Source organism: Magnolia sinica, chromosome 12 (genome assembly GCF_029962835.1).
Source record: "Magnolia sinica isolate HGM2019 chromosome 12, MsV1, whole genome shotgun sequence".
NCBI lineage: Eukaryota > Viridiplantae > Streptophyta > Magnoliopsida > Magnoliales > Magnoliaceae > Magnolia > Magnolia sinica.
In genome coordinates this window covers 26,214,481-26,230,231 of record NC_080584.1, presented here as the reverse complement: position 1 = coordinate 26,230,231, position 15,751 = coordinate 26,214,481, and the positions used below count along the sequence as shown (strand labels likewise).

At 39.2% G+C, this 15,751-nt stretch overlaps 1 long non-coding RNA gene across 1 annotated transcript; it reads left to right on the top strand.

Moving 5' to 3' along the window:
- Positions 1–13,881: 13,881 nt before the first annotated feature.
- On the top strand, positions 13,882–14,539 carry LOC131220417 (uncharacterized). Its single transcript, XR_009158572.1, has 3 exons — positions 13,882–14,091; positions 14,174–14,281; positions 14,367–14,539. It is a non-coding gene; the product is annotated as an uncharacterized LOC131220417 (long non-coding RNA).
- Positions 14,540–15,751: the final 1,212 nt, after the last annotated feature.

The window sequence follows — 15,751 nt, the reverse complement described above, 5'->3', positions numbered from 1 at the left end:
GCCCTCCCTTTGCCCTCTCTCTCTCTCTCTCTCTCTCTCTCTCTCTCTCTCTCTCTCTCGTCGTCCCAGTCCGCCGTCCCAATCCCAGACACCCCTAGCCCGGAGGCGGTGCGTCGCCCTCCTTCCGACGATGGTTTGACCTCTCTCTCTCTCTCTCTCTTCCTCACTTGCATCATCTCCATATCTGGTAATTGGACTTGGGTTTCAATTCGGAATCCCTAAATCACAAAATTTTGGATTCGAATCCCCAAATCAGGTAATTAGGGTTTCCAATCGAAACCTACAACCAATTAGGGATTTCGAATTCAGCTAACCCAAATCCAGATATTAATTAGGGATTTCAAACCTTAAATTAATTTTGGATTTTAATTTGATATTACCATGCTTGCCATCAATGAGGTATGAATTTATGAAAAACCTATAACCTATAACCTAAACCCGAACCCAAACTCGAACCCGAACCCGAATTCCTAAACCTCAACCTAAACATATAACCTATAACCTATAACCTAAGCCTATACCTAAACCTAAACCTAAACCTATAACTTAAACCTAAACCTATAACCTATTCTCAAATCCCTAAACCATAACCTATAACCCAACCTAAACCTATACTTATAGCCTAAAACTATTCTCAAATCCCAAAACCTATAACCTAAACCTAACCTTTCCGTAAACCTATAACCTAAACTTATCATCTAAACCTAAATCTATAACCTCAACCTGAACCTAAAACCTAAACCCTAAATGTATTCTCAAATCCCTAAACCTTAACCTACACTTAATCCTAATCTCAACTCCCTAACCTAAACCTAAACCTAAACTTAAAAACCCAAACCTAAACCCAATCCCGAACCCGAACCCGATTTCATAAACCTAAACCTTAACCTATAACCTATACTTATAACCTTAACCTAAACCTATTCTCAAATCCCAAAACTTATATCTATAACTTAAACCTAGACCTTAACCTAAACATAAACCTATACTTATAACCTATAACCTAAACCTAAACCTATACTTATAACCTTAACCTAAACTTATAACCTTAACCTAAACCTATTCTCAAATCCCAAGACCTATACCTATAACCTAAACCTAGACCTTAACCTAAACATAAACCTATACTTATAACATATAACCTAAACCTAAACCTAAACCTTAACCTAAACCTATAACCTACAACCTATAACCTTAACCTAAACTTATCAGCTTAACCTAAACCTATTCTCAAATCCCAAAACCTATACTTAGAGCCGAAACCTAAACCTTAACCTTAACCAATAACCTATACTTACAACCTAAACCTAAACTTATAACCTTAACCTAAACCTATTCTCAAATCCCAAATCTTATACTTATAACCTAAACCTAGACCTTAACATTAACCTATAACCTATACTTATAACCTATACTTATAACCTTAACCTAAACCTAGACCTTAACCTAAACCTATAACCTAAACCTAAACCTAAACTTATTGTCACGCCCCAAACTCAGAAACTGGGCTCACAAAATTTTCGATTGCCAGATCCGGTGCTGACAGCCACCATATTACTCCATTCTCGGCTCCCAGCTCGCATGCGCCAGATTCCGATCCTGAGATCCTACAAGGAGGATTTTCAGTATGATTTTTTTTGTATGGAGCATAACCACAAGTTTACCCAAATCACAAAGGCAACATCATCATCACATATCCACTAATATAAATATTTGAATACAATGCTGAAAGGGAAATATATATGTCAAAAATCAAAACTCCAGAAGACCGTTGCACGCCCCAAGCTCAATGCTGCTGCAACCCAACGCCACCTGCACGCATCTATCGTGCATAAGCTTACAAAAGCTTAGGAGGTGGTGAAAGTGTGTGTCCAAGATAAGTATCAAGTATACCATAAAGCCCATAAATCATACACCATCGAAATAAGCGAAAATACTAATAAGATCATGAATCATACAATATCAAAGTAATGCAGAAATACGCGGTAAGTCCATGAATGCTATCAGCTGTACCAAGGCTATTTGATGTAAGGCATGAATGTTATCGGCCATACTAAGGCCATGCGATGCGAAACATAAAAAGACAATAACAAATGTTGAGGATGCAATGTAATATGTAAATCCTGATGAGTCGTGAATACCATCAACCTCATCTAGGCTATATAAGTACAAAAACATAGTAACCAAAAATACTAAGTGCTGCAGAAGCAATGTAATATGCAGTGCTAATGAAATGACCATGCTGGAATGTGAAGTCGGGATGATAGTACGAAGTATCACAGGTTATGGGGATCACAAGGGACTTCTATCCAAACCAGTCCCATACCTAAATTTGGATAGTCAGACACAATGTGGTAAACTCCTGATCTCAGGTTAGTCGCACGTCCAACCAAAATCCTAGCCATGCGATGGTACACGTAACAAATAGTTACGCACCACTAGCCCGAGTGGATAGTGAATGAATGAATGAATGGATATGCAATTCCTACTCAATAAATCCACATATCAGTACGGTTGCTTTCTGGGGAAATCACTAGGGTCTATTACACTCAACACCGATTGCCTCCTCCCTAGCTGCACAGCCCAGCGAGCGGAATAGACCTCACATTTGCCTGACCAGTAGTCTGCCAATACCTACCCGGCTCGTCGATAGCAGACCCATTTACGAGCTGGTCATACTCAGCCTAGCTTATAGCCCCCTCACTCGGGCGGATAAGGCCACACCCCCTCTCAACCGACCACGACACAATGAGAGACGCGGCCTACTGGTATTCGGCACTCGGGCGCTCATGTTCCACTCGGTCTAGACATTGGGGCTACTCCTGGCCTCGGAGGTTCTGGAATTTTCACCCAAGGACATCCTAAGTGCCCATAGTGTTAGAACCAATATTTTTAGTGTCCCATATGGCCATCCATGATGTGTCTGTGGAGGCCATGACCCTGATATCGCTAGGGCGTACAATGATCAAGTCACATATATACGAGATGCATGAGTCACACTATCCAGTCATGTAGTAATCCTGTGCATACAGCACGATAATGTGGGCACTATCTCATAAGGAGTCCCGTAAATAGTCTGCCCAATGGCATATGCAATGATCAGTCACTACTCATATCTAGCACACGGATGATGCATATGGCATGAGTCATGGAATTATACTAAGTATGTTATAAAGTAATGAACTAGCCTTATAATGCAAATGGGCCTAGACGGCTAACACATAACAAGTATGGGCCTATCAATGGGCCTTAGGGGAAGTTATAATACGGACATTTAACTAGCGTTATTCTTACAATGTGGACGTCAAACTAACATTGATCCCAAGGCATGGCCCGCCATAAATGTCATTAAATAACCCATGGTGGAATCACACAATGCAATAGACCTTGTATACATCCCAATGGGCCTCGACCCATGGGCCTCAAATACATCAAATGAGCCTCATCATATGGTCCTTATATATGTCAAGGTGGGCCTCAACAACGGGCCTCATACACATCACGATGGGCCTTAATAACGGGCTTCATACATATCAAGGTGGGCCTCAATAACAAGCCTTGAATACATCACAATGGGCCTCAACCCATGGGCCCTAATACATCACAATGGGCCTCAACCCATGGGCCCTAATACATCACAATGAGCCTCAACCCATGGGCCCCAATACATCACAATGGGCCTCAACCCATGGGCCCTAATACATCAAATGGGCCTCAACCCATGGGCCCTAATACATCAAATGGGCCACATCATATGGGCCTCATATACATCAAGTGGGCCTCAATAATGAGCCATAAACATATCAAAGGTGGGCCTCAGATGGGCCATAAACATATCAAAGGTGGGCCTCACAGATGGGCCATAAACATATCAAAGGTGCGCCTCACAGATGGGCCATAAACAAATCAAAGGTGGGCCCCATTGGATGGGCCATAACTACATCAAGATGGGCCTTAGAATACGTCAAAATGGGCCTAATCACATGGGCCACATGCATATCATATGGGCCTCAATGGACGACCACAAATAAATTAAGATGGACCTCATACACATACCAAGGTGGGCCTTAAGGGACGGCCATAAATAAATCAAAATGGGCCCCATACATATACCAGGGTGGGCCTCAATGGACGGCCATAAATAAATCAAAATGGGCCCCATATATATACCAAAGTGGGCTTCAATGGGCGGCCACAAAAAAATCAAGATGGGCCCCATACATATACTAAGGTAGGGTCCACTTGAACTATAGATCTGTCTAATCCTTTAGCTCATGCTACAAAATGAGCTTTTAAAATGGTTGAACAGCTTAGATGCAACACAGGCATCATGGTGGGGTCCACACACATGGACCATCAATTAAATGGGCGGTTTGGATATAATACAGATGTTAAGGGTGGGGCCTACTAGCCGTCCAGCAACTGCCTGGACGGCATTAATAAAACACATGCATCATGGTTTCCATCGTCCACTGCCGTGGACGGTGTGTGAACAAAACACATACATCCTGGTGGTTCCACTTGAGGCCCACCGTAATGTTTATTTGCAATCCGTTCCGTTAATAAGGTCACACAAGCCTGGATGAAAAGGATAAACAAATTTCATCTTGATCCAAAACTTCTGTGGCCCAGGAAAGGGCTTCAAGGGCAGACGTTCAACCCCACTGTTTCCACTAATGTGGGCCATCTAAGACTTGGATTGGCCTGATTTTTGGAGGGGGCCCACTTTCGGAAGTGGCCTACCATATGAATGGGTTGGATGACACATATACATCATGGTGGGGCCCACAGATGGAGCCGTGGGTCCCTGCCCGTTTCACGCTGACGTTAGCAACGTCCTGCTGCATAGCGGCAGCAGGCGCTACACCTAGATTTAATTATATATATATTTTTTTGAAATGTCATTTTTTCGAGGTTTTTCATATGTGGGGCCCGCTTAAGCTGAATCCACCCCAGCCACTGGATTCCATGGCCCGATACTGTCTAAAGGAGTCCAATATCCAGTATGATTTAGCTCAAGGTGGGTCCTACTCGACTTTTAACGGTAAAAATCAATACTTTCTATGCTATGGCCCACCAAAAAAATCGAATTAACATCATTTTTCAGCTCCACGCCTAAAATGATCCGTGGAAGGGAATGGACGGAGTGGATTGAATACTTACATCAAGGTGGGATCTACATAAGCGGAACACCTCAAAATCTTGTGAACCAAGCTAATATTTGTGCTTTCCCAAACCACGCCCAGCGTCCCTGGACACTGGACGGTTGGACGGAACACATGCATTCGAGGTGGGCCCGGCTTAGGTGGGCCACCACATGGAGGATGGTGTGGGTGCAACACATATAAGGTGGGCCCCACTTATAAATGGCTTAGGTAAAAGTCATGCCTCATGGTGGGGTCCATCCGGGTGGGCCACAAGGCCACATCATCACAAACAATAGGAACAAAGAAAATGAAAGAGAGAGGGAGAGAGAGAAAGAGTGGGACACATGTGTGATGGAGGGATCCCGACACTATGGGCCCTCCTTGCATTCAATCATACATCAAGTGGGTCCCAATACATGTGGGCCCACTAAAACAAAAATCAACAGTGGAGATCCTTTCTCCACCAAATGTAAGGTCTAGATGACCTCTTTTCATGTAAGGAAAATAAATATCATGATGGGGTCCATGGAGAATGACCCCATATGGAATGATCATGAGCATCAAGGTAGGCCATCGGCCACACCTAGGGTCCAAAGTGAGATCCATACCATCAATCGATAGGCTTCACTTGGCCCATCATCAAAAACATGAAAAATCTATCCTAATAAGCACCCACCATCGATCTTCTTGGTCCGTTGGAAAGCCGATCTCCTTGTGCTTCACTTAGATGGAGGGAGATAAGAAGTGGATGGCTTAGATGAAGGATTTTTGGGATGGAAAGGTGGGCCACCAAAAAATCATTTTTTTCTCTCCATGGGAAGGCTTGGACGTGTGCCTCTTCTCTTGCTTGGGAAAAGTGATGAGAAATGAGAGAGAGAGAGGGTTGTAAGGAGAGAGAGTGTAGCTTAGGTAGGCCATGATTACTTGTAAGGGAGGGTGGCTAGTAATAAATGTTTGCAAGAAGGCTAGGGGGTAGGGTGGCTATAACTAGGGTGATGTCATCCATCACCATCATGATTACCTAAAAATTGGTCCCACATGGGATGGGTGGGTCCCGCAATATGCTGTCCAGGCCATTATAATGCACGGTCCACATCTTATGATCTAAGCGTCGGGTTGGCGCACAAGACGCGGCGTTGGAACCGCGGCGACGGTGCGGTCGCAATGATACAAGTCTCAGATTAAGCCGACTCAAATCTATGGAATATGACTTAGGGTCATGCGTAAACATCGATTATACATCACAGGTTACCGAAATTCGATGGGAAGGATCCCGGGAGTCGTCGGAACAGTATAGGCTAGGATACGGGTCTTACACTTATAACCTAAACCTATTCTCAAACCCCAAAACCTATAACCTAAACCTAACCTTTCCCTAAACGTATAATCTACACTTATAACCTAAACCAAAATCTATAACCTAAACCTAAACTTAAAACCTAAAACCTAAATGTATTCTCAAATCTCTAAACCTTAACCTACACTTAAGCCTAATCTCAACTCTCTAACCCAAACCTAAACCTAAACTTGAAAACCCAAACCTAAACCCGATCCCAAACCCAAACCCAATTTCATAACCCTAAACCTTAACCTATAACCAATACTTATAACCTTAACCTAAACCTAATCTTAAATCCCAAAACTTATACCTATAACCTATACCTAGACCTTAACCTAAACATAAACCTATACTTATAACCTATAACCTAAACATAAACCTAAACCATAACCTAAACCTATAACCTATACTTATAACCTTAACCTAAACTTATAACCTTAACCGAAACCTATTCTCAAATCCCGAAACCTATACTTATAACCTAAACCTAGACCTTAACCTAAACATAAACCTATACTTATAACCTATAACCTAAACCTAAACCTAAACCTATAACCTATAACCTACAACCTTAACCTAAACCTATTCTCAAATCCCAAAACCTATACTTATAGCCGAAACTTAAAACTTAACCTTAACCTATAACCTATACTTAGAACCTAAATCTAAACTTACAACCTTAGCTTAAACCTATTCTCAAATCCCAAATCTTATACTTATAACCTAAACCTAGACTTTAACCTTAACCTATAACCTATACTTAAACCTAAACTTATAACCTAAACCTATTCTCAAATCCCAAAACCCATAAGCTAAACCTAACCTTTCCCTAAACCTATAACCTACACTTATAACCTAAACTTAAATCTATAACCTAAACCTAAACCTAAAACCTAAAACCTAAACCTAAAACCTAAATGTATTCTCAAATCCCTAAACCTTAACCTACACTTAATCTTAATCTCAAGTCCCTAACCTAAACCTAAACCTAAACTTGAAAACCTAAACCTAAACCCGATCCCGAACCCGAACCCGAATCTGATTTCGTAACCCTAAACCTTAACCTACAACCTATACTTATAACCTTAACCTAAACTTATTCTCAAATCCCAAAACCTATACCTATAACCTAAACCTAGACCTTAACCTAAACATAAACCTATACTTACAACCTATAACCTAAACCTAAACCTAAACCATAACCTAAACCTATAACATATACTTATAACCTTAACCTAAACTTATAACCTTAACCTAAACCTATTCTCAAATCCCAAAACCTATACTTATAACCTAAACATAGACCTTAACCTAAACATAAACCTATACTTATAACCTATAACCAAAACCTAAACCTAAACCTTAACCTGAACCTATAACCTTAGCCTAAACCTATTCTCAAATCCCAAAACCTATACTTATAGCCGAAACCTAAACCTTAACCTTAACCTATAACCTATACTTACAACCTAAACCCAAACTTACATCCTTAACCTAAACCTATTCTCAAATCCCAAATCTTATACTTATAACCTAAACCTAGACCTTAACCTTAACCTATAACCTATACTTATAACCTTAACCTAAACCTAGACCTTAACCTAAACCTATAACCTAGACCTAAACCTGAACTTATAACCTAAACCTATTCTCAAATCCCAAAACCTATAACATAAACCTAACCTTTCCCTAAACCTATAACCTACACTTATAACCTAAACCTAAATCTATAACCTCAACCTAAAACTAAAACCTAAAACCTAAATGTATTCTCAAATCACTAAACTTTAACCTACACTTAATCCTAATCTCAACTCCCTAACCTAAACCTAAACCTAAACTTGAAAACCCAAACCTAATCCCGATCCCGAACCCAAACCCGATTTCATAACCCTAAACCTTAACCTGTAACCTATACTTATAACCTTAACCTAAACCTATTCGCAAATCCCAAAACCTATACCTATAACTTAAACCTAGACCTTAACCTAAACGTAAACCTATACTTATAACATATAACCTAAACCATAACCTAAACCCATAACCTAAACCTATAACTTATACTTATAACCTTAACCTAAACCTATTCTCAAATCCCGAAACCTATACCTATAACCTAAACCTAGACCTTAACTTAAACATAAACCTATACTTATAACCTATAACCTAAACCTAAACCTTAACTTTAACCTAAACTTATAACCTATAACCTATAACCTATAACCTTAACCTAAACTTATAACCTTAACCTAAACCTATTCTCAAATCCTAAAACATATACTTATAGCCGAAACCTAAACCTTAACCTTAACTTATAATCTATACTTACAACCTAAACCTAAACTTAAAACCTTAACCTAAACCTAATCTCAAATCCCAAATCTTATACTTATAACCTAAACCTAGACCTTAACCTTAACCTATAACATATACTTATGACCTTAACCTAAACCTAGACCTTAACTTAAACCTATAACCTAAACCTAAACCTAAACTTATAACCTAAACCCATTCTCAAATCCCAATACCTATAACCTAAACCTAACCTTTCCCTAAACCTACACCTAATCCTAATCTCAACTCAAATTTCCTAAACCTAAACCTAAGCTTATACCTATTCTCAATTCCCTAAACGTAAACATATAACCTAAACCTATAACCTAGCCTAATCTTAAAGCTATTTTCATAAACTGACTTTAGTCGTTTCATTATAGCATGGATAAGAGTTGGATGCGAGTTAAGAACAGGTTTGGCCCAAAGTACAAAAAGGGGTTCAAGAATTCATGAAATTTGCCCGAAATCAGGCAAATTTGAGGAATAGGATTAGGTGTCCATGTCTAAAATGCAAGAACATGATATATAAGACTTTAGACAAAGTAGAGTATGATTTGTTCATAGTTGGGATTAACCAGGGTTACACTTGGTGGATTTATCATGGTGAAGATATGACCCATAGAGTTGAGCCCATTGAAGTCCTTACTGACTCAATTGTATCAGATGACAAGGATGAAGATGTTGACGAAATGTAAGATATCATAGGGGATGTGTTCAGGGGAACAGCTACGCATACTAATTTTGCAGCGACAAGCAGTAGCCAAGATATTCCTCCAATGGGTGATGTCAAATCAGAAAAGTTTAGTAGGTTGTTGAGGGATGTGCAATGTACACTTTATCCGGGGTGTGAGAACTTCTTCAAGTTGAATTTTCTTACAAAGTTACTTCATTTGAAGACAATAAATTGTTGGAGTAACAAATCGTTCGACATGTTACTTGAGTTGTTAAAAGAAGCATTACCGAACGGTGAGACATTGCTTAAGTCTCATTACGAGGCAAAATCCTTGATGCGAGACTTGGGCCTTTGTTATAAACTCATACATGCATGTATAAATGATTGTTTATTATATCGAAAAGAGCATGAAAAACTTAAAGAGTGTCAAGAATGTGGAGAGTCTAGGTAAAAGTATGACAAAGCCAATGGTAAGAAAATCCCGCAAAAGGTGTTAAGGTACTTCCCATTGAAACCCGGATTGCAAAGATTGTTTTTGTCTCATAAAATGGCTGAAGATATGAGGTAGCAAAGGAGAAACGAGTTTATGATGATAGTACACTGAGGCACCCTGCGGATTCTGAAGCCTGGTAAAATTTTGACAAGCAACATGACTGGTTTACAGAGGATTCGCACAATATTCGACTTGGTCTTGTAAGTGATGGTTTTAATCCATTTGGTAATATGAGTAGCTCGTACAGTATGTGGCCAGTAGTACTTATGCGCTATAATTTACCTCCTTGGTTGTGTATGAAGGAGTCATTTTTCATGATGTCATTGCTTATTCATGGACCCAAGTCACCTGAGAATGACATTAATGTGTATTTGCGATCGTTGGTAGATGAGTTAAATGAGTTGTAGAGTTAAGGTGTAGAAACGTATGACACAGTAGGACAGACATTTCGATTGCATGCAGCGGTCTTGTGGAGAATAAATGACTTTCCCGCGTGTGGAAATTTGTCTGGGTGGAGCACGAAGGGAAAGTTAGCTTGTCCTACATATGGTATTGAGACTTGTTCATTGTCATTGAAGCATGGTAGAAAAACGTGTTATATGGGCCATCGTCGTTTCCTTCCGAGCGATCATAGTTAGCGCAGGAAGACGATGATCTTTGATGGCAAACAAGATCATAGCCCACCCCCGAAAGAGCTATCTGAAGAAGAAGTGATGCAACAACTGAGTAACATTGGAAAAATTAGATTTGTAAGGCATCACACTTGAAGAAGAGGAAACGTACAGTATTGGACTATAACTGGAGGAAGAAGAGTATCTTTTTTGAGTTGCCCTATTGGAGTAATAAGAAATTGCGACACAACTTGGATGTCATGGATATTGAGAAAAATATATGTGACAATGTCTTTGAAACATTGATGAACATGGAGAAGAAAACAAAAGACAGTTTCAAGGCTCGATTGGATCTACTAGAAATGGGTTTAAGGAAACAGTTGCACTTGCAACCACATAGAAATTCGTATACTATACCAGCAGCTTGCTACACGTTGACAAAACTAGAGAGAAAGAGTTTATATGAATGGTTGAGATTGGTAAAGTTTCCCAATGGATATGCGTCAAACATATCTCAGCACGTAAACATTACAGACTGTAAGGTAACAGGAATGAAAAGTCATGATTGTCACGTCCTTCTGCAATGCCTACTGCTAGTTACGATTCGTAGATTCCAGAGCAAGGATATCAGTGCAGCGCTGATTGAGTTGGGGATATTCTTTAAGGATTTGTGTTCGAGATCGTTGAATGTAGATATTATTAAACGATTGGAGAGGGACATTACCGTAATCCTTTGCAAAGTTGAAAGAATATTTTCACCTGCATTTTCGATGTCATGGTACACCTAGCAATTCATTTATCGCATGAGGCGAAGCTTGCAGGCCTAGTACAATATCATTAGATATATTCGATCGAAAGGTGGTAGAGCCTATTAAAATTTTTATTCATTCCATAAACTACATATATCCATGTTTTCATACATATAACATAGTGGTTTTATGTACAGATACATTCACAGACTGAAACGATTTGTGAGGAATAAGGCACGACCGGAGGGGTCGATAGCTGAAGCATACATTGATAATGAGTGTCTTACATTTTGCTCCATATATCTTCGTGGCATAGAGACTAGATTTAACCGAGATGATTGGAATGCCAATGAAGGGCAGGAGCATGAACAAGGACTCATATCTGTATTTGCATATAACATTCGTCCTTTAGGATCCTCAACATTTCAGGATATGGACCTTGGGGATCTAGCAAAGGCACGGTGGTATGTGTTGCATAATTATAAAGAAATAAAGTCATACTTGGAGTAAGTCTTCCCTCAATTATTTTTTCTCTACATACAATGATCTTAATGTTTCTTGCTGATGACGTGCCATTTATGTGTAGCAAACACATACACGAGATGAAGTCCAAATTCCCCACAAAATATAATCAAATACATCAGGATCAATTTTCAGAATGGTTCGCCAAACGTGTAAGATTTCACATTGTATCTCACCACACTATGAAATTTTCATTGTATTGCACATTATTTCAACCTAAGAAAATCACTAAACAATTATATTTTGTACATGATAATAGATGAAGACGTTGTGCATGAGCAACTCTGTGGATGCATCTGATGCACTATACTCACTAGCGTGTGATCCTAATAGATGTGTATCTAGATATACAAGTTGTATTGTAAACGGGATTCGGTTCCACACCGAAGAACGTGAGAAGTATAGGACCACACAAAATAGTGGGGTGGTTATGAAGGGAACAAATGAGGAGGATGAAATTGACTTTTATAATATTTTGACGGATATTATTGAGTTGAGTTATTGTACGAGAAAGCGGGTGTACTTATTTAGATGTGATTGGTAGGACATTGGAAATAAGAAGTTGGAAATATAAACTGACAACTACTTTACGAGCATAAATTTATTTCGGAAGTGGTTTAAGGACAACCCATTTGTCCTCGCCAGCCAAGCCGATCAAGTATTTTACCTTGCTGACACCAAGTTAAGCGGCTCTTAGCACGTGGTGAAGAAAATAAAGCCCAAGAACGTATTTGACGTTCCCGTGCCAGAAGTTGAATATAGCGAGGATGGGGGAATGACACGTCTAGGGTTGAACAAGCATATCAAGATAACATGCCATCTAGGGATATAGGGACTGATTCAGGTGTTGATATTGATGTGGTGCAATTAGACAGAGATGATGTGCCACTTGATCATATTGATGCCTAAATAATACATCACATTGTTAGAGATGATAGCAGTTTTATTGATGATGACGTTACAGATAATGAGGAGGAAATACTGATCAGTGATAGTGATGGTGAATAAGAAATACCCCTAAGCGATAGTGATACAGACAATGATTATTAAATGTACACATGATTTACATGTCATTTTTCAATTCGAATAATTTATAGATTAAAGTTTACAGTTCTAATATATTCTGCTTGCATTATAGTGTAATGGTCTAATCATATTTTAATCATCTCTCTAAGCATAAGTACAAATGCATTGTGCCGTTAACTCTACTTGTATAATGTTTTAGTATATTCCACTTGTATTGACATCGTTTAAATTTATAAGTTCATAGCTCGCACATATTCAATGATGGCACCAGGTGGGAGAGCATGTCGTTCGCGCACTGGATCTACCCCTTCTACCCATGATGTGATGGAGCTAGCATCGCCATCACATGTTGCATCGCAGGTGTCTGATCCCTCAGTCGCGCATACACCAGGCACTGCATGTAAGTCTAGACATATATTTCTTTTAATGATTTCTGTTTATGTTTAGATTTACATATTTTTTTTACAACAACGTCATCAACCAGTTGACAAGGACATGGACCCACGCGTGGGTTACTTTTAGAGCGACTTACGTGTAAGGGTAGGGTGACGGTAAAGTTCCCACAGGACTGCATTAGACCTGTTGAGAACAATGTCATGTTGTTTACGTCAGAGGTCGATATCTTATGCCGATCTCTGATCCCCCCACCACCCTCTGTTGGGGAGACGTGATAGATGATGTGCAACAGCTCATTCGTCAGCGCCTTCAGGTAAATTTTAGTAAATTAAAATTTATTTTATAAAAGTTCATTTACAGTTAAGTTATTTTCTTAATAAGTTTATTGCCTTAATCTATTATTTACGAAGCTGCAGGATAAATTTGACTTAGATTTGAGTCTTCCACACATCTCCCATGTCGTCGACGACATGATCAAGGAGCGGTTCAAGGATTACCGCGGTAAGTTACACCAACGGTATAAGCGGTGCGCATGCTACGAGGAGGTCGGACAATCCGCACTAGAGCACGTGACCAATAAGGACTGGCGGATACTCTGCGATAGGTTTTCATCTGATTCTTTTCAGGTAATATTTACATATTTACGATATCTTAACTTAATAATTAAATTCGTAATTAATAACAATGTATTATGAATAATGTCTTCAGAAGAGGAGAAAAATAAATTCTGATAATAGGGGAAAGTTAGAAGTGAACCACGTAGCTAGTTCAAAGTTATTTGTACGACTTCGTCACGACATGGTAAGAAAGTACTAGTAATTATTACATTTATATATACTTTCCATGCATTTATATTAACTCTATTGTCCTTTTGATTGCTCAGGGAGATTCCGTCACTGGCCAGGAGCTCGGACCAGTAGACTTCTACAGAGGGACTCACTATCGGCAGGCGACAGGATCTTGGGTACATCCTAGAGCCAGCGAGATTTGGGTAAAAATCCTTACATTGTAAAATTTAATTGCATTAAATTATAATAATGTCATTTATTATAAAAATTTATATATTTTCATTACAGGAGGAGATGGACACCTTACGCAGTCAACCCACTCCCGATGGTACTTAGCGGAGTGAGCCAGAGATCTTGAGTCAGGTGCTTGGCACCCGTTCTGGATATGTGCGTGGGCTTAGCCATGGTGCCAAGCTCATGACACTCGCTAAAGCTACCTCTAGTCGATCCATCGTCGTTGGTGACAGTGCCATATGCCGAGCTGATATCGCAGAAAGAGAGGTTCAGCAGCTACGGGTCATCGTCGATAACATCAGAGATCAGTTAGACAGGCAGAGGGAGGAGCAGGAGAGGAGGATGGAGGAGGATATAGCAAGGCAGAGGGAGGAACAGAAGAGGAGGATGGAGGAGGAGATGACGAGGGAGAGGGAGGAGCAGGAGAGGAGGATGGAGGATCAGTTGGCGGGGTAGAGGGAGGAGTAGGAGAGGAGGATGGAGGAGGTGCGGGTGGAGCATGAGTGACGAATGATGGAGATGTTTCAGGCTCTCGCTTCACGCTTACCCACCGATGCCCCACCACCTCCGCCTTCATCTTTGTGATTTTTTATATATTTTTTTATGATGTTAAGTTTATATATATTTATATGTGAATGAATGTGATGTGGATACGATTGTTTGTTTTTGGATGAATGTAGTTTATGTTTGGATGGATTTACTAGTTTGGGTTTAGATGGATGTGAATGTGAATATGATGAAATATATTATATAACAGGTGTATATCAGGATGAATATGATGAAATATATTGTAACAGGTGTATATCATGAATTTTTTATGGAATTTGGTGCTGGATTATTTTTTTAAAAAAGAGACTTTTTACCTACGACAATTTCTTACGTACTTTTTAGTGTCGAAAATGTTTGTCGCTAAAAGTCTAACATTTATTTTTTAGCAATGAAAATGTTCATCGCTAAAAGGTTTGTAATTTTAACATTTATTTTTTAGTGACGAATATGTTCATCGCTAAAAGTTTTGGAATTATTTTTAACGATGAAAACTATCGTCGTTAAAAGTCTAACATTAATTTTTTTAGTGACAAAAATTTTTGTCGCTAAAAGTTTTATAATTTTTAAGATTTATTTTTTAGCGATGAAAATGTTCATCGCTAAAAGTTTTGGAATTATTTTTAACGACGAAAATTATTGTCGTGAAAAGTCTAACATTTACTTTTTAGCGACAAAAATTTTCATCGCTAGAAGTTATGTAATTTTTTTAGTGACGAAAACTATTGTCGCTAAAAGTTTTAACATTTATTTTTTAGCGACAAAATAATTCGTCACTAAAAGTTTCGCAAAAGTTTTTTAGTGACGAAAATTTTCGTCACTAAAAAACTTGCCTTTGGCGACGATTAAAATTTTCCGTTGCTAAAAACCATTTGCTTCGGTCTTTTAGCGAC